Raw genomic sequence first — 12,912 nt, forward strand, 5'->3', positions numbered from 1 at the left:
GAAACAACTGAAATACACAGCATGTTTGAATTAACTAAAAGGTGTTATTTTGACAGAGAAGCACAGTTGACAGAGCAGGTAAGGTATGATTTTCAGCATGCCACATCACTGTATTTAGAAGATAGCTCTTGATCCTTCGCAAGGAATGAAATGTGGGTTTTCTTAGGGAATACTTAACGGTTACATATATGTTGCCCATCACTGAAGGCACTGAATCAATGCAGAATTAAATGCTGAGAATCATCAAATGTTATGTATACGCAGGAGGAAACTGGGGAGTGTGAACAGGGGGCTCTACTGAATCTGGGGAAGCGGGGCATGTTTCTGACAGAAAGAAGAAGGAGCGTGTGTTCCTGAGGTTATGCTGAGGGAGATCATCAGAATTAACAGAATGGTTCTTTCCTTTTTGGCCATAACAATCCTTAAAAAATAAAGTCTAAGTTGAAAAATAATGAAAAATAGGTAAAGAGATGTCACAGTTTCTGTAGTCCACCCCTTTGCACTGAAACATGATCAATGCATAGAATTTCTAGTTTTATCTAGAAAATTGATAGAATTATTTTTAATTGCTAACATTAATGGTTCAGTGGCATGTCAAAAATGTCAATTATACAATGACCCATTATAATATGAATCGGGCATATAATGTAACAGCCATTCAGTTGTTGAAGGACAGGGTAATAGGAGGGTACGTTATTCAAATTTATTTGTATGTAGTCCTCCAGACGTGCACTGTGGTGGTGACCAAAAGAAATAAGCTCATTTTTACAGAGTTGGCTGAAGTCTACAAGACTACAGGCCCATGTACTGCTCTTGAATATTTGATTCATCTCTGAGAAGAGGAGGTGACAGTGGTCCCGTGCCACTTCAGGGGCTCTGGTATTGGAGGTTGCCGTGATGCAGAGATCAGGACATTGTGCCAAAGAATTGGCTGTGAAGTTCTCTAGTTGGTATTCTGAGCAAAAGGTTGGCAGGTGCTTTGAGGAGACACAGCAATAATACCAACCTTTTATGATGTACGTGTCAGAGGAATTCAACATATCCTGAGCCAGCTCAAGTCTTGCTATGTTCCATTTAAGAAATATTGACAAAACGGGCCATATTATCACTCGAGTCATTAGTATATGACTTATGAAAGGACCTGGGCAAAAAAATAAATAAAGGAAAAACTCTAAACCGAAACTATTTTCTGCTCCTATGCTCCTTCTGCTGGTTATGCAGAAGCAGTAAACAAACCCTATTCCCAGAGCTGTGCTGACAGCACTGATGATGGTGGTGCACAAATTAGGAGGTAAACAAAAAACCGTGTTAATTTCAAGCTCCATTAGAAACACAGGCGGTAAAAAAAAAAAATCAATGTCTCCCAAACAGAAAAGGTCAAAATTGGTAGGGGAAAAAAAGTTGGTTTTTCAGTTGGCATAAGGATTTATTATTATTACTATTACTATTATTATTATTGTTATTATTTCTTTTAAATTGAGTGTAAGCACAGTGGAAGCTACAGGTCAGTGTCATCTTAATAAGTAATACACCAAAAATAAACAACTAACAAATATTGCTTTTAAAGAAAAATATATCCATCTTTGGATCAGGTGGAATTCCTTTTGTTTAAAGGCTGGTTTCAATTTTAAATTGCGCCTGTAGGTTCTATGGATATTCAGTTACATTTATAGTCTTGGCATGATGTATTTGAGGGATCATTCTTTTGAAAAGTGTAATCATCAGATTTCTCTGTTTTCTCTTGGCATAGTCTATTCTTGGATCAGAATCCTTTGGGCCTGTTAGTTTAAATTTTAGGCTTTGTTGTGTATCCAGATTAAGTCTGAAAGTACATGTGTGTCATTTTGTTATCATATTGTCTAGCAGAAGATGACAGGAGGAACAAATATTGTTTTATATGTTTTCATTTTATGGTAGCGTGTCACCTTCCTCTCTGCTAACACTAAATGTTTATCACTTGATGTGATCTTTGCTTTGCATACTAAACTAAATTTCACATGGCCATGTTAATTTATGTATCATGATGGCATTCTGTGGTGCAGTGTTAGGAACCAGCTCTTCAAATGTGGATGCATATGCAGAAACAGGTGTGTAAACATCACGCAATAGGTTTGACCTTACAAGAGCCAAGTTTGGAGGAAGAGGTGGTCTTAGTGTGGCCACAGGCACTCCGAAAACTATTGCTCTTGCATTCCTAACTCCTCTATGTTTGTATGGATTTAGTGTAACCTCCCTGTAGCAAGAGCAGCGTTTTGAACAAGGCTGTTAGCACTTCCTTGCCCTCCAGCACAGCTGGTCATAGCATTTTTCTAATATTCATTAATCTTCATTCCTGTGTATTAGGTGGTATTCTCCTCCACGGGTTAGGACCAAAACCCAGCGAGTTCAAATACTATGCTTTATGTATATATTTTATGCATGTATTCACGATATATTTAGCATGATTGGAAATGATCTTCCGCAACAGCGTGGTCGATATCTTTGTACAAAGTCAAGATCTTTGTGGTGGAAAGCACAGACAAGACATACAAAGTGCTCCCAGCTCTGCACATTTAGTTCCAAACAGCTGCATCTCCTCACTGTCACTTCATCTGGTCCCTAGGACACAGCTTGGGCTTCTAATTGTCATTCCCTTCAGTGGGCATTAGTGTGCTTGTTTAATTGGCCATTCGTGTACCACAACTGCCGTGCCCATTCTGTGACTCATTCAGACCTGAGTTTTGCATGCCCTATGGGAGCAGGGAACAAGCTTCTGGTCCTAAAACTGTTGTGCAGCAAATTCAGCCCTCCCTTACTGCTTCATTAACCTCCTTAGGCTACATTTGTTTGGAGGGGAGAAAAAAGAGCTTTTTAGAGACAAAGGAGCCTGAGTGAATGTGTCCTTTCCTATGGACTTCAGCATTTTCCTTGCTTTGTTTTGATTTTAAAATGATCGGGTGCCCTTTTCCTCCCTGACTATGCTGTCCTACAGACATTAGTTGCTCTCAGGTTGTTAGTGCAGTCACCAACCAAAAGACCTCTTCTGCCTGGCAATGCTGTAGGCATAAAGCAGCATATGGAAACCAGCTCATCCATGCACAGCTGCATTAGGAGTGTCTTAGTATCAGCAGTCAAATCTGCTTTGGTCAGGAAAGCGAGCAGTAATGATTTGAAGATGTACAGAAGGCTGATCTATGGAGTGCCAGCTCTCAAGTTCCCCTGATCTGTTTACTTCCATGTTAAAGTTTCAGCACACTGTTAATGACCACCGGTGCTGAGAACATTCTGTTTGTATTTCTTCCAGAAAATACCTTTTGTCTCTCTAAAGTAGACAATCTTGTCTTCTGTCAGAACATCAGTTACAAACAGTTTCTCTTTTGGAAGTGTGAGGCCAAATGCTGTTCCCTGGAAGAAGTCAACTTCACTGAAACTTCACCAGGCTTTGCCTGGCTGGTTTTGTGCCTGTCATAATAAACTGTGAACATCGTGTTGAAAAAGACTTTTGAAACTAGCCCTCATGACATACAAGTAATAATGACTTCAGTGAAGCTTGAGGGCATACAAAGTGCTCACCGGTTACTACTACAGTGAATTCTTTCATAAGGCTTTCCTCTTTTGCAGCACAATTAATTTTACATTTCATTTACTGACACTGGCATGTGCTTAACCTTAGAATATTAGTTAAAATTGGTTTATGATGTCAGTCTTATTTTTAGCACACTGGAAGCAGGGGAATAATTGAAGTATGCTGTTGTATGATTTAGGGCTTGTGATGGACTTGGAGAATTTCATATGGAGAGATGAGGATGTGCCATTCTTGCATCTGTTGGTCTGGAGGGAATAGCTCTTCTCTTTAACATTTCATTGTAATCTTCCTGATGATACCTGAAAATGTCATAGCTTAACTTCTTCCTAAAATAACTTCTGATGTACCTCAGAAATGTAAAAATTTAATCTCAGTGATATGTACCAATAACATTCAAACATGAAAGGCTGTTGAAATGCAGTGTATCATTTCAAAGAATCACAGATTGGAAGGAACCTCAAGAGATGACATCAAGTCCAACCCCCACACTAAAGCAGGTTCCCTGCAATAGATCACACAAGTAGGCATCCAGCTGGGCCTTGAATAGCTCCATAGAAAAAGACCTTACAACCTTTCTGGGCAATCTGTTCCAGTGCTTTGTTACTCTTACCATAAAGTTCTTCCACATCTTAGTACAGAACTTCCTGTGTTCCAGTTTTAGGCCATTGCTCCTTGTCCTATCACTATACACAACCAAGAAGAGCCTGGCCTCATTCATTTCACCTCCCTTTAGATATTTATCAACATTGTTCAGATCCCCTCTCAACCTTCCTTTCCTCAGGGTGAACAGACCCAGGTTACTCAGCCTTTCCTCATACAGGAGATGCTCCAGGCTGTTAATTGTCTTTGTGGCCCTCTGGTGAACTCATTCTAGAAGATCTCTGTCTTTTTTGAAGTGGGGAGTCCAGAACTGGACACAGTATTCTAAATGTGGCCTCACCAGGACAGAGTAGAAAGGGAAGATCCACCTCCCTTGACCCATTGACCACGCTCTTTTGAATGCACCCCAGGATACCATTGGTCTTTTTGGCCAGAAGGGCACACTGCTGGCTCATGATCAACCTGCTTTCCACCAAGGCTCCCAGCTGCTCTCCAGCAGGTCATCCTCTAACCTGTACTGATGCATGTGGTTATTACTCCCTAGGTGCAACACTCTACACTTCCTCTTGTTTAACCTCATCATGTTCCTTCCTGCCCAACTCTTCAATCTGTCCAGGTCTTGTTGAATGAGTCATAGAATGGTTTGGGTTGGAAGGGACCTTTAAGATCATCTAGTTCCAACGCTCCTGCTATAAGCAGGGACACTTCCCTCTGGACCAGGTTACTCAAAGTACCATCCAGCCTGGCTTTGAGTAGTTCCAGGGAGGGGGCATCCACAGCCTCACTGGGCAATGAATTCCAGTGTCTCACCACTCCCACAGTAAAGAATTTCTTCCTGATATCTAGTCTAAATCTACTCTCTTCCAGTTTAAAACCATTTCCCCTTGTCCTGTCACTGCAAATCCCTCCCTAGCGTTCCTGTAGGACCCCTTCAGGTACAGGAAAGCCGCTGTAAGGTCCTCCCAGAGCCTTTTCTTCTCACGGCTGAAAAGCCCCAACTCTTTCAACCTCCCCCTCAAAGGGGAGGTGCTCCAGCCCGCTGATCATCCTCGGGGCCCTCCTCTGGACCCTCTCCAATAGCTTGATGTCCTTCTTGTGCTGGGGGCCCCAGAACTGGACACAGTTCTCTAGGTAGGTTCTCACAAGAGGAGAGGGGCAGAATCACCTCCCTTGAACTGCTGGTCATGCTTCTCTTGATGCAACCCAGGATACAGTTGACCTTATTGGCTGCAAGCACACATTGCCAGCTCATGTTGAGTCTTTCATCAACCTGCACTCCTAAATCCTTCTCCTCAGAGCTGCTCTCAAGCCATTCTCCATCCAGCCTGTATCTCTGCTTGGAATTTCGCTGACCCAGGTGCAGGGCCTTGTACTTGGCCTCGTTGAACTTCATGAGGTTGTCATGGGCCCACCTCTCAAGCCTGTCTGGGTCCCTCTGGATAGCATCTTTTCCCTCTAGCATATCAGCTGCACCACTCAGATTGGTGTCCATGGTCATCTTTATTTTCCGTGTACCTTAGTAGGGCCTTCAGGAGGATTTGCTCCATGGTCTTGCCAGACACAGTGGTGAGACTGACTGGCCTGTGGTTCCCTGGATCTACTTTTTTTTCCCTGCTTGAAAATGGGGGTTAATTCCCCTTTTCCAAACAATGGGAACTTCAAGAGGCTGCTATGACCTTTTAAATATGATGGGTAGTGGCTTGGTAAGTTCATCTGCCAGTTCCTTCAGAACCCATGGATGAATCTCGTTGGATCCCATGGACTTGTGTACCTTCAGGTTCTTTAGATGATCTCAAACATGACTATTACCTAAGGCAGGCAGATCTTCCTTCTCCAAGTTCATACCTTTGCTTTCTGTAGCTTGGGTGGTGTGGCTAGAGCTCTTGCCAGTGAAGACTGAAGCAAAGAAGTCATTGAGCACCTCAGGTTTTTCCATATCCCTCGTGACCAGATTTCATGTTTCCTTCAACAGGGAGCCTGTATCTTCGCTGGCCTTCCTTTTATTATTGATATATCTGTAGAATTTCATCTTTATGTCCCTGGCTAGATTCAATTCTATCTGGGTTTTAGCTTTCCTAACTTGATCCCTGGCTGCTTGAACAATGCCTTTGTAGTCCTCCCAAGTAACCCGTTCCTGCTTCCACTCCCTATAGACTTTCTTTATTGTACATAAGTAAGTCCAGCAGTTCTTCGTTGATCCACCAAGGCCTTCTGGCATTGTTGCCTGCCTCCCGTTTTCTCGGGATGCACCATTTCTGGACTTGGAGAAGATGTCCTTGAATACTGACCAGCTTTCTTTGGCCCCTCTTCCTTCCAGGGATTTATTCCATGTCACCCTGCCAAGCAGTTCCCTGAAGAAGCTGAAGTCTACTCTCTTGAAGTCCAGAATAGCAAGCTTGCTGCATACCCTCTTTGATGCCCTAAGGACCTAAACTCCACCATTTCATGGTCACTGCAGCCAAGGCTGCCATTGAGCTTCACATCAGTCATCAGCCCCTCCTTGTTGGTGAGGACAGGATCCAGCATAGCACCTCTTCTCATGGGTTCCTTTTACTACTTGGAAAAGTAAGTTATCATCAACACATTCCAGGAATCTCTTCAATCTCTGGTGCCCTGCTGTGTTGTTCCTCCAACAGATATCAGGGTGGTTGAAGTCCCCAATGAGGACATGTTTTGTGGACATGAAGCTGCTCTTTGTTTATAGAGGACCTCATCCACTCCGTATTCCCAATCAGGCAACCTGTAGTAGAATCCCACTGCGATGTCTCCTTCTCCTGCCTTCCCTTTAACCCTAAACCATAGGCTCTCTGTCAGCTCCTCATCCATGCCCACATGGAGCTCCATTGACTCCAGCTGGTCGTTCATATAGAGGGCAACACTGCCTCCAATTTTCCACTGCCTGTGTTTCCTGAAGAGTTTATACCCAGCTATTCCTACGTTCCAGTTGTGAGAGCCATCTCATCATGTCTCAGTTATGCCAGTGACATCACAGGTCTGTAAGCACGCACACACCTGCAACTGTGTGCACCTGCATTGCACACTCTTCTTGCTTGTTCCCCATGTTCTGTGCATTAGTGTACAAGCATTTCAGTTGGGCTCCCATTGAGGCTGATTTACCAATTGGAGTTCCCTTATCCTGCACCATAGGTGCTGTCTTATTGACCTGTGATCCAGCTCCAGGCCCAGGGCATCCACCGCCATCATCAGCTTCAAAGTGGGACGCTTTGAGGATCCCCTACTCTGGTAGTTCTAGTTGAGTTTTCTAGTCTTGTTGAATGGTAGCACAACCTTCCAGTGTGTCAGCCCTCCTCCCAGCTTTATATCACCAGCAAACTTACTGAGGGTGGATTCTATCCCTTCAACCAGGATATTCATTTATTTTGGTTTCATTTTTCTAACAAGAGTAATATTTAGCTTTTCTGGGGGGAAAAAAAAAAAAACACCCAAAGAATATATTAGTATGTAAGTCAAGCACTGCTTACAATATATTCTGGGGCTGCCACTGACTTCCACTATCCTTAGTTAAACCTTGGGATGACTTGGAGAAAGGGGCACTCAGCAGTGCTTCCTGTGGAAGGAGGAAGGATGCTCTGAGACATTCGCATGTGAATGGCATCCTGCTCAACCTTAGGAAAAAGAACGTCTGTAGATCATAAGGTTGACCTCTCTGTCTGGAGGGGCCGTGGAACATTTTCTCATTAGGGAACATTTGCATCTGTATTTGGTTTTGCCTGTGAGTTAAAACAACCCCTGGAAGCACTGAAGCTCCCAGTGCATTAGCATACACAACACACACAGCTGGGAGAGCGGTAAGGACTTCACCAGCTGAGCATATCAGTCCACACTCTGATCTGACCTTACTCACACAACTTCGTTCATATGTTTTTTGCCAGTCATTCTGAACCCTTGCTATGAAACACAGCTTTTCTGCTGTGCTCATATCTAAAAGCTATCTTTTATTTTATTATCTATTTTTATTGCTGTACCCATCTGAGATATTTCAGGCTAATGAAACAGTGTGATTGTTCTTATCTCCAAAGCGTTTCATTTGTACTGAAGAATATCATACAATGGAATGCAAATCTAAATCTGTGCGGAAATCTCTTCTAAGCTGCTTTTAAAAAATGAATTAGCTTAGTAAAGAACTGGCAAATACATGCTGAACATTTTGTGAGGATCGCTGATTGTGAAGTTTTGTTAAACTGCGCTTTCTCCAAGCACGTACAAAAATAGCTTTGGAAATCATGAAGCTGTGTCTTTTTCACAACTGAAACTATTATGTGACTGTATGAAGCATTCTCAGTCCCTCTTTTCCTCTTTGAAAGCTGAAGATCAGCTTGGGAATGTGAGGCAGCAGTAAGCATTTCACTTGATGTGATTGCTCAAGAAATAGGTACTATTTGCTGTTATAGTCATTAGCCAGCAATTAGGATTTGCAGCAGTGAGCCTCTCTCTGTATTCATTAATGAGGTCATTAACAAAGATATGATAGAGTCTTTTCCTATTGTTGTGCACGTAGCTCAAATAAGTTAAGACTTCAGGAGTCTTCAGGTCTGTGCTATTGTCTTTGGGCACCTATCTCTGGGATGTCTGTAAGCATAGTGAAGGAGAACTTCTGTAGTCTTTGGTAATCTGCCCCCCACAAAGTGACTGGAAATCCTCTTCAGGCCCAGCTCCTGGATATATAGCAAACCTAGGCAGCTTCTCTTTTGTTCCAGGCCTTCTCAGGGTTCTTCCCTCCCACCCCTAGCATCTCACGTGGAAAGTGAGGTCATTCACCATTGCTGCAATTCCGCCATCCACCTACCTGATGCTATCACCTGTGTTGCCCCTCGAGCACTCCCTGAGAGCCACTGCAAAATCATCCCATGGTTTCCTTCAGCTCCCACTTGATGACTGTGTTTTTTCTGGCAAAAATTTGACAGCATTTGAGCTACTGCGATGTGCTGACTGCTTGCTGTCTTGCTGACCAGTGCTGTTTCATTGTTTCCTTGTGTCTCTGTGTCTGCTGTGCTTGTCTTTGAGCTGGTCTGTGTTGTCTTCTGATGTGGAGAAGCACAGTTCAGCCAGGATAGCTCCCTCCTTCTCTTGTAGGTCTTAGAGTAACACAGTCAGTAAAAGTGTAATGTAAGAATCTTAATTTCTCCTCTGATGCTGTGGCACAAAGAGTATTAGAGTATTAGAAACTGCCAGTTTGGCATTGCCCTGCCTGCTGATTATTTTGATAAATATATTCTTTTATAGAACATTTTTGCCTTTTTCTGCATGATGCTGTTCAAATCAGGTTTTGGAAATGAAATGCTCTGCAATGTTAATTTTTCTTATCAGCTTGCTGGAAAAATGAGAGGAGGGGGAAAGAACACGCGATGTTTGAAGACGTGTTCCACTCTTACAGTTGTAGTTTTGCATTGCTGATGTGCCTACCACCCCCAGGTGAAAATGGCTGCACATATATATTCAGCAAAAGGCAGTGGCTGTCCTGAAGGCCTTCTCCACTAAAGAAAACAAATGGTGAGAAGCACCAGTTGAGGATTACTCCTCCAGGAGGCACAGAAGCATGGCTTTAGGCTGCTTGGGAAAGCCGTACTGGAGCCAGGGCTGAACCTGAGCTTCTGGAGTTGCTGTTCAGTGCCTTAGCTCTGAAGTCCCTCCTCCCTTTTTGGCTGAGCAAAACTGCTCCTCTTAATGGTTTTCAAAACCCACCTGCAAAAGCAATTGTCTGAGCATCCACATGGGCAAAAGTGAGAGAAATACCGCATTGTGTGGCTCCCTGGAAACCCAGCGTCCTCCGCAGCCCACCTCTGAGTGCTCAGAGCACTGAGACTGACCGGCGTTTCCCCTCCAACCTAACAGCTGGAGGCTGGGGAAGATGTGATTTATTAGATAGGACCGGGATAGATGGCATCATCAATCTCCCCCCAATGGCCACAATTAAAGTTGCCAGGGCTCTGTACTTCGCCATGCAGTGTCCATGCAAGCTTGATCAGATATCACTAGCTTATTCTGCTAAATGAGAGTGTTGAAATGACCATCCGGAGTTTATTAATAAGTGTATAAATCTGAACTATAAGGGGAGGAAAGATGAACTGGAGCTAGTATATCTGTGACATATACTTAATAATAAAACTTAAACTCTTATACAGCCTTATACAAATTACTTGCTCTACTGCGCCAGTTCTGCCACCGATACACATTTCATTTTTGTGATATGCTCTGCGACTGCTGGGCTAATAAGCACTGAGAGGGGACAGTAATGGATAGATAGATGCATCTGGTATTTATAGAGGACTGTCTTAATGGTGCTAAAAAACTGATGTGCTCAGCGTTCCTTGCAGCTGCAGTTGCGTTGTGGTGGTAATCCTATCAGGAGGGCTGCTAGTTTCCAGAGTAATTAGAACCCTGGAGCAAATAAACACCAAATGAGTTCTCTTTTCTGAAGTTATCTTTTCTCCCTGTTTTCAATAGCCCTTCTCTGGTATAATTACGTACCAGTCATTACAACATTAAAAATCATTTTAAGCAAATGAATCCTATTTTTATTGTTGTTGTTCCTTGCTAATTATTACAAACTAATTATAATTTAGGTTAGTTTTCAAAAAATCTCATTTCATTGCAGCAGGGCTACTGACTTCAACTGCTTGCAGCCTTGTCCCAGGGAGAGGCAGCAGCTTGAATCTGTCCCTCTGAGCCAGTCTGGTGGCTTACAACAGAGCTGGGTGAAGTGTTGCTCAAAGCCATTTTGATAAACTTCTGCCCTTCCAGCATCTAGGCTAGAGGTTGCGTATAAATTCGCAGTACAGTACTTGCCACCAGGGAAGTAGTGACAGAGATACTATATTATAATATAGAGGGGTAATAGCCTTCCTATCTGGCTTTTTGTGACTGTGTCTGGGATAATACATGGAGCCCTGTGCAGTCATTCCTGAAAAGATGCTGGCAAGAGTTCAGAGGACAATAACAAAACATGCAGTAGTCTGGGGAGGGTTTGACTCTAAGCCGTTGTATCTTCATCATTTATCTTGGTTATTAGTGTTGCAACATTCGTGGTATTAGTCGGATGGTTTGGATTTGTGCTTGTGTATGCAGAGTTATAGTGTACAGGCAGTGGGGTCAGCGCTGCATAAACTCTGTGTTCTGGTTTGCATTTTTTGGCTGTTGTATTCAAACCAGTTTCAAGATTAGGAAAAAAAAAAAAAAACCCAGCAAAATAAGAATCTGTTGTAGCCACATAAGCAAGTATGTATTAATTTACATTTACTGGTAATGAGGTATGAGAATGAAAAACCTGCCACACCTCTCAGATCCCAGCTTGACTTTTTCAGATTGGCTGTTAGAAGAAAAATGTCTTTGTACTCACAAATTGAGCACATTCAGTTCAGAGTTACTAGCACATAATAAACATGGAAACATCTAGTGACAGTTGCATTAATGGAATCATTCTTCAGCCTAGAACCACAGCTTTTATTACTCAGATTCTTAAAATGCCTTTTATAATGCATTTTTTAAACAACCTTAGCTTCTGTTGTCCTACAATGGCAATTTCTTCCTACCAGGACATGCTTCTGTCCCAGATACCACAGCCCCATGGCTACAACTCAGCATGTTCACAGAAGTACCTGAGAGGTATGCTGCGGAGATACTAAAGCTCCAAGTGGTTCAGGTATTTCTGAAATGCAGCTCAAAGTGGAGTTCACTAGATGCTTTTACAGCATTGGCTGAGCTTGGGACTCCTGTCCTTTCCTAACCTCTACCACAATTATTTTGGGGTGTGAGAGATTTAAATGGACAGAGCAAATTGCTGTGTCGAATCTGAGCTCAACTTTCAAATCAGTCATTACAGTGTGGGGCTGTGTATGCCCAAGTACATGGAGGAAAGATAAGCCAAACCAGCTAATGCTGTAAGTCAATGCTTCTGTGATAAAGCACATAAAATCCGCTAAGGAGAATTATGATGTAGTGACTTATGACCACTTCATGCTTGAGTGAAAGCATCCATTTGTAGGTTTAAGGCACACAACTTCCTGTACAGTGACTTCATTCTTTAGGTTGATTAACCTTAATTTTCCTCAGTGTTTCCATGTTTTGGATTTGAGCTCACGTTGCACTGAATTACAGTGTGACCTTGGGTCATCGTTTTCGGAACCCTGCACTTTTTCCTGCCTTGTTTCACCTCCTGGCTTTGAAAGGCATCTCCTGAGGACAGAATGTGGTTTTGTGCTTGTGATTCATCTCGGGGGCTATTTAGGTAATGGTTTCTTGACAAGGAGGTGCTTATGTTTTTTTGCCAAGTCTTTTATTCCAATTGTGATAAATTTGTGCTGTATAACAGTGAAAATAAAGACCCCACCGTTTCTTTTAAAATGAGCTTGGGAATTTACCATCCAAATGCCTCACGCTGTCAGATAAACCCTTAGCATCTACTATGCACACACTTCTGCTGATCCAGGAGTTTTTAAGCACTGAAAGCACGATACGCTTCATAGATGTATATCAGCCCCAAAAGGAAGAGGGAATCCATTTAAAGGAGAAAATTCTACTTCCAGGAAAAAATGGGATAATTGCAGAAGGTCCTAAAACCTTGCAGTGGCCTGCCAGGCGGCAAATCCCTGAAGGATATCTGATCACAAATAGCACAAGGACGTCTGGCTGTGGCTTCTGACTGATATCTCTGTCAGCTAGATAGAAGTGAAGATAGAAGTGAAGCAGAGGGAAAGAGTAATCATCTAAAGAACACACACTCGTCTGTA

The 12,912-nt window shown here is 42.8% G+C and overlaps 1 protein-coding gene across 2 annotated transcripts in view; it reads left to right on the forward strand.

Annotated features, from left to right (window-relative positions):
• Positions 1–12,912, forward strand: part of SAMD12 (sterile alpha motif domain containing 12) — a 177,441-nt gene that overhangs the window by 115,565 nt on the left and 48,964 nt on the right. Inside the window, exon 5 of one of the 2 annotated variants that reach the window (XR_007375813.1) lies at positions 6,483–6,730. The exons of the other annotated variant lie outside the window; for it this stretch is intronic. The gene's annotated coding sequence lies outside the window, so the exon portion shown is untranslated. The remainder of the gene's footprint in view (positions 1–6,482; positions 6,731–12,912) is intronic. 2 annotated transcript variants of the gene reach the window in all.

This window comes from Lagopus muta, chromosome 3, assembly GCF_023343835.1.
Source record: "Lagopus muta isolate bLagMut1 chromosome 3, bLagMut1 primary, whole genome shotgun sequence".
NCBI lineage: Eukaryota > Metazoa > Chordata > Aves > Galliformes > Phasianidae > Lagopus > Lagopus muta.